Source organism: Silene latifolia, chromosome Y (genome assembly GCF_048544455.1).
Source record: "Silene latifolia isolate original U9 population chromosome Y, ASM4854445v1, whole genome shotgun sequence".
In the NCBI taxonomy this organism is placed as follows: Eukaryota; Viridiplantae; Streptophyta; class Magnoliopsida; order Caryophyllales; family Caryophyllaceae; genus Silene; species Silene latifolia.
Genome location: NC_133538.1, coordinates 136,280,602 through 136,286,761, shown reverse-complemented (window position 1 = coordinate 136,286,761; position 6,160 = coordinate 136,280,602).

Genomic DNA, 6,160 nt, shown 5'->3' with positions numbered 1-6,160 from the left:
TTGAAAAAGAGTCCTCATGAGCTACACTCCCTTCTCGTACAGATCGAAGGATATGAAATTGAGTGGGAGCATGAAGCAAGATGTTCTCACGATTTCCAACAAGGGTAAAAGTAAGGGCAAAGCTCCAGGCGACCTAACTGTAGGTAAGCCAAAATTCAAGAAGCCAGGAAACGGTAAGAGTGGGCCCGGTGAGACTAGTGGCTCACATGGCAAGGCAAAGAGCAAGGGCGGTGACATTGAGTGCCACCATTGTCACAAGACTGGACATTGGAGGAGGAACTGTCCCGTCTACCGTGATGACATCAAAGCAGGCCGCGTCGTTCCTGTTGGTATGTCATCTTATATTCATATGATTGAGATTAACCATGCAAGTTTCGGAACTTGGGTACTTTATAGTGGTTGTGGTTCCCATCTGTGTAATCATTTGCAGGGCCTAAGAAACATCACACCTCTCAGAAAGGGTGATGTGGACCTGCGAGTCAGGAATGAAGCCGTAGTTGCTTTCTTTGTCTCGAAGGGAACATATGTAATCCAACTCCCTAGTGGTTTTGAGTTATTTTTAAATAACTGTTACTATATACCCAGTTTGTCTAAGAACATTATTTCAGTTTCCGTACTTGATAAAGACGGATTTTTATTTTTAATAAAGGATAATAGCTGTATTTTCTCTTTCAATGAAATGACTTATGGTAAAGCGGCTTCCATTAATGGAATTTACATCTTAGATCAAACCACGGAAGTATTACACATGAACAATAAGAAATTAAAGGTTGGTGACAAAGATCAAACCTATCTATGGCATTGTCGAATGGGACACATAAATGAGAAACGCGTAAAGAAACTCGTCGATAATGGGACTATTCCCGCATTCGAATTTTCTACATATGGCACGTGTGAATCATGTCTCATTGGCAAAATGACTCGAATTTCCTTCAAAGGTGTTGGAATGCGCGCTAGTGACCTATTAGGACTCATACATACTGATGTTTGTGGACCTATGTCAATTACCGCTAGAGATGGCTATAGATATTTTATCACTTTCACGGACGATTTGAGTAGATACGGATATGTCTACTTAATGAAGCATAAAAGTGAGTCCTTTGGGAAATTCAAGGAATACCAGAATAGGGTTGAAAACCAACTGAGTAGAAAGGTTAAAGCACTCCATTCAGATCGGGGTGACGAATATCTTTATAATGAGTTTGATCAACACCTTAAAGACTGTGGAATCGTTTTGCAGTTAACTCCACCTGGAACACCTTAATTAAATGGTGTGTCCGAACGGAGAAATCGAACCTTACTTGATATGGTTCGATCCATGATGAGTCACATGGTAGTGCCTGATTCATTATGGGGTTTTGCTCTTTTGTCAGCTGCTTTTATACTTAACCGAAGTCCGACTAAAGCTGTCGACAAGACTCCATATGAAATATGAAATGGAACGAACCCTAACTTGTCCTTTATTCGGGTTTAAGGCTGCGAGGCTTATGTCAAGTGGAGACACGAGGATAAGCTCAGCCCGCGATCGATCAAGACATATTTTATAGGTTATCCAAAAGGAACATTTGGTCATTACTTCTATTCGTCTACCGAACATCGAGTTTTTGTTGCAGCTAGTGCGACGTTCTTAGAGAAAGAATTTCTCGAGAACAAGACGAGTAATAGAACCTTCGAGCTGTCGGAAATTCCAGAACCAACAACCGAGGAACAGATGGAGGAAGTTGTTCCTCCAACTGATGATGCGGTTAATATTTCTGAGGAACCTAAGAGGTCGGGTAGAGTCTCTCATCCTCCGGAGAGATACATTTTTATGGTCGAGGAGAATGACGTTTTACTCCTAGAGAGTAATGAACCCGCTACCTATAAAGGTGCTATGGCCTGTTCCGACTCAAAGCTATGGCTCGAAGCCATGCAATCCGAGATGGACTCTATGTATCAGAATGACGTATGGGATCTAGTTGATTTACCTAATAAGGTAAAACCTCTACAGTGCAAATGGCTTTACAAAATAAAGCATTCTGTAGACGCACAACCAGATACCTATAAGGCACGACTAGTGGCAAAAGGTTTCACTCAAGTGCACGGATTGCATTATGATGAGATTTTTGCACCTGTAGTCATGCTACGTTCCATTCGGATAATCTTAGTGATTTCCGCATTTCATGACTATGAAATTTGGCAAATGGATGTGAAAACCGCCTTCTTAAACAGTCATTTGTAGGAAGAGTTGTACATGGTGCAACCCGAAGGTTTCATAGATCCTGAACATCCTAAGAAAGTATGCAAGCTTAAGCGTTCCATTTATGGACTTAAGCAAGCTTCTCGGAGTTGGAATCATCGTTTCGACCAGGTGATAAAAGAGTATGGTTTCACTCGATCGGTCGAGGAACCATGCTTGTATATCAAGTCGAGTGGGAGCAAGATTGTATTCTTGATATTGTATGTTGATGACATACTCTTGATTCGGAATGACATTCCTCTCCTATCTTCGGTTAAAGAATGGTTGAAGAACCATTTCCAGATGAAAGATCTGGGTGAAGCACAACGTATTTTGGGAATCCGTATCTACCGAGATAGATCACGACGGACGTTATCACTTAGTCAGGAGTCTTATTTGGATAAGATTCTTGAGAAGTTCAGCATGACCAACTCCAAGAAGGGGAACCTTCCAATGACGTCTGGGATGCAATTGAGAAAGTCTCAGTCACCCACGACGCCTTAAGGGATTGAGCGCATGAGTCGTGTTCCTTATGCATCTACAATAGGATCAATCATGTATGCCATGATATGCACACGCCCAGACGTGGCATATGCATTGAGTATGACGAGTCGGTACCAAAAGAATCCAGGTGAAACACACTGGATAGCTGTTAAAAATATCCTCAAGTACCTACGGAGGACTAAGGATAGGGTATTGACTTATGGAGGCGATTCTAAGCTATGCGCAATCGGTTACGAAGATGCTAGCTTCCAAACAGATCGAGATGATTCAAAATCTCAATCCGGGTTCGTCTTCACTCTTAATGGTGCTGCGGTCAGCTGGAATAGTTCCAAACAGAGTGTTGTAGCAGATTATACCATTGAATCCGAGTACTATGCCGCTTCGGAAGCAGCTAAGGAAGCAATATGGATGCGTCAATTCTTACAAGGACTTACGATAGTTCCTAGTTCGAATGACCTGATCACCATCTATTGTGATAATAGAGGTGCCATCTTCCAGGCTAAAGAGCCAAAGTCTAGCAACAAATCTAGACATGTACATCGGAAAGCTCACCTGATCCGTGATTACGTGGAGCAAGAAGAGATAATGATTGACAAGATTGCGACGGATGATAACATCGCGGATCCTCTCACTAAACCGTTAAAATTTGATAAGCATGAAGGTCACCTTATTTCCATGGGAATTAAACGTGTTCCTGAGTTGTAGTAGTTGATTATGAATTTGATACATTATCTTTTCATATACTATTTATAACTTCATCATTTTATTATAATATTTTGTTTTTCATGTGGATTGTACTGACAACTTTGAACGCCACAAAGTGAACTGAATTACATTATATTTTGTTTGGTCCGTAATCGCCTTAAAGAGCTGATAACTCTGGCTATTATATTGTGCAGTCGATTGATGGTGGGTTCAACGAGCCCTAAGTCAAGCTGTTGACTGATCGATCACAAATGCGAGATTATAACGATATCTCGTAGGACAAATTTTTTGTGACAACGTAATGGAGTCCTAAATATTTAAAACATTCAGTGCCAAGTCGTGGATAGGACATCCATTGTGTTCCTAGAGTCAATTCTTTTGACTATCGACTGTCTCTTGAGATTAAGGCAGTTTTTGGGTGACTTTGGTTTCTTTCTCACGGCTGCCGTAACTGGAGGCTAAGTAGATTTTTTCTGGGTCATTTCATACTGTGCTTATATCTGCAGGATTCGAGTTGAGAAAAATATCCAACCTTTATCAGGTATAGTTATTTCTCAGGGCCACTCGAGGAGTGGTAACTGAAATGCATGGCCATTCTCGAATGATGATTCGTTTATCAGTTAAGTTACTCTCTAGTCGGGGAAACCACTCTTGATACAGATCACTTGTAAAATACGAACTTTGTGAATACGGATTTGCAAATTGTTTTAAATTGAGTGGGAGAAATTTTAGGATATGAGAATCGGTTATCGCACATACACTTGTGAGGACAAGTGGGAGTTTGTTGGAGCTTGTGTCCTCCACAAATTAGTGTGATAACATTTATAAATCTCTTATAGGTTCACAAGGGTATACTTCGTATTTTATCAGTTGATTAACGATTACCTAGTAACGGTTGGCTTGCTAGAAAGTTTGACGTTATTATCATACAGATGGCGGTGATCAACTGGTCCCTAAAAGTCACACCTAAAGGATGTGTTTGATAAATGTGATTGTATGAAAATATAATCACATTGATGCCTTATATGACTAAACAGTTAGTCAATGTGTTGATGAGACGATTATTTAATGCCAATTAAATAATATTAGCTGAGACGAATTAACTGTCAATTCGTAAATTGAATATAATATGTTATATTTAATTAATGTATATAATGTTAGCTTGGACGAATTAATATGTTAATTCGTAACTAAATGTAATCGGTTATATTTAATCAGCTAATGATAAATTATACGATATTGTCATAATAAATTATTATTGACCCGTATTAATTAATGCGGTATAATATAAATGACAATTTATAAATAATGCGTTATATACATGGTCGATAGACCGGGTATGTCAGTCGATCGACTTATATACCTGTTTCAGTTACATGGTCGATCGACCAGGTGTATCAGTCGATCGACTGATATGCTTGTTTCGTATGTATGGGCCGAGATTTTGGAAAGAAAAATAAATCACCCTATTTCACCCTAATACACGGTTATAAGGGAGAGGTGAGTTTATTTTTCTTAAACTAATTTCTAAACTACTCCTGCCTCTCATCTCAACAAAACACAAAATCCCAATTTTACAGAAAATTTGAGGGATCGATTCTAGCAAAAGAACAAAGCATATCTCATATCGTCTTGGGTGCAACTGATAGGAGAATATCATTCTGATATTGTTCATAGGCCATAAAATCTAGGACCGAAGGTTATTTCTTAATCCTTTATGCTTTTGTTTATGCAATTTAGTTTTATGACTCGTAATCATCACTCTATAATTCGTTATAATCCTTAAATTTAAAGGGATGCATACAGATAAATCCCACACCATACTCTTTTATCACCTGGTCGAAACGATGATCCCAACTCTGAGAAGCTTGCTTAAGTCCATAAATGAAACGTTTAAGCTTGCACACTTTCTTAGGATTTTCAGGATCTATGAAACCTTCGGGTTGTACCATGTACAATTCCTCCTCCAAATAACCGTTTAAGAAGGCGGTTTTCACATCCATCTGCCAAATTTCATAGTCATGAAAAGCGGCAATCGCTAAGATTATCCGAATGGAACGCAAGATAACTACGGGTGAAAATATTTCATCATAATGCAATCCGTGCACTTGAGTGAAAGCTTTTGCCACTAGTCGTGCCTTATAGGTATCTGGTTGCCCTCCTACAGAATGCTTTATTTTGTAAAGCCATTTGCACTGAAGAGGTCGTACCTTGTTAGGTAAATCAACAAGATCCCATACGTCATTCTCATACATGGAGTCCATCTCGGATCGCATGGCTTCAAGCCATAGCTTAGAGTCGGAACATGTCATGGCACCTTTATAGGTAGCGGGTTCATTACTCTCTAGGAGCAAAACGTCATTTTCCTCGACCATACTAATGTATCTGTCTGGAGGATTAGATACTCTGCCCAACCTCCTAGGTTCCTGAGGAATATTAACCGTATCATTAGTTGAAGGAACCTCTTCCTCCATCTGTTCCTCGGTTGTTGGTTCTTGAATCTTCGACAGCTCGAAGGTTCTATTACTTGACTTGTTCTCGAGAAATTCTTTCTCTAAGAACTTTGCACTAACCGCAACAAATACTCGATGTTCGGTAGGCGAATAGAAGTAATGACCAAACATTCCTTTTGGATAACCAATAAAGTATGTCTTGACCGATCGCGGGCCGAGTTTATCCTCGTGTCTCCACTTGACATAAGCCTCACAACCCCAACCCCGAATAAAGGACAAG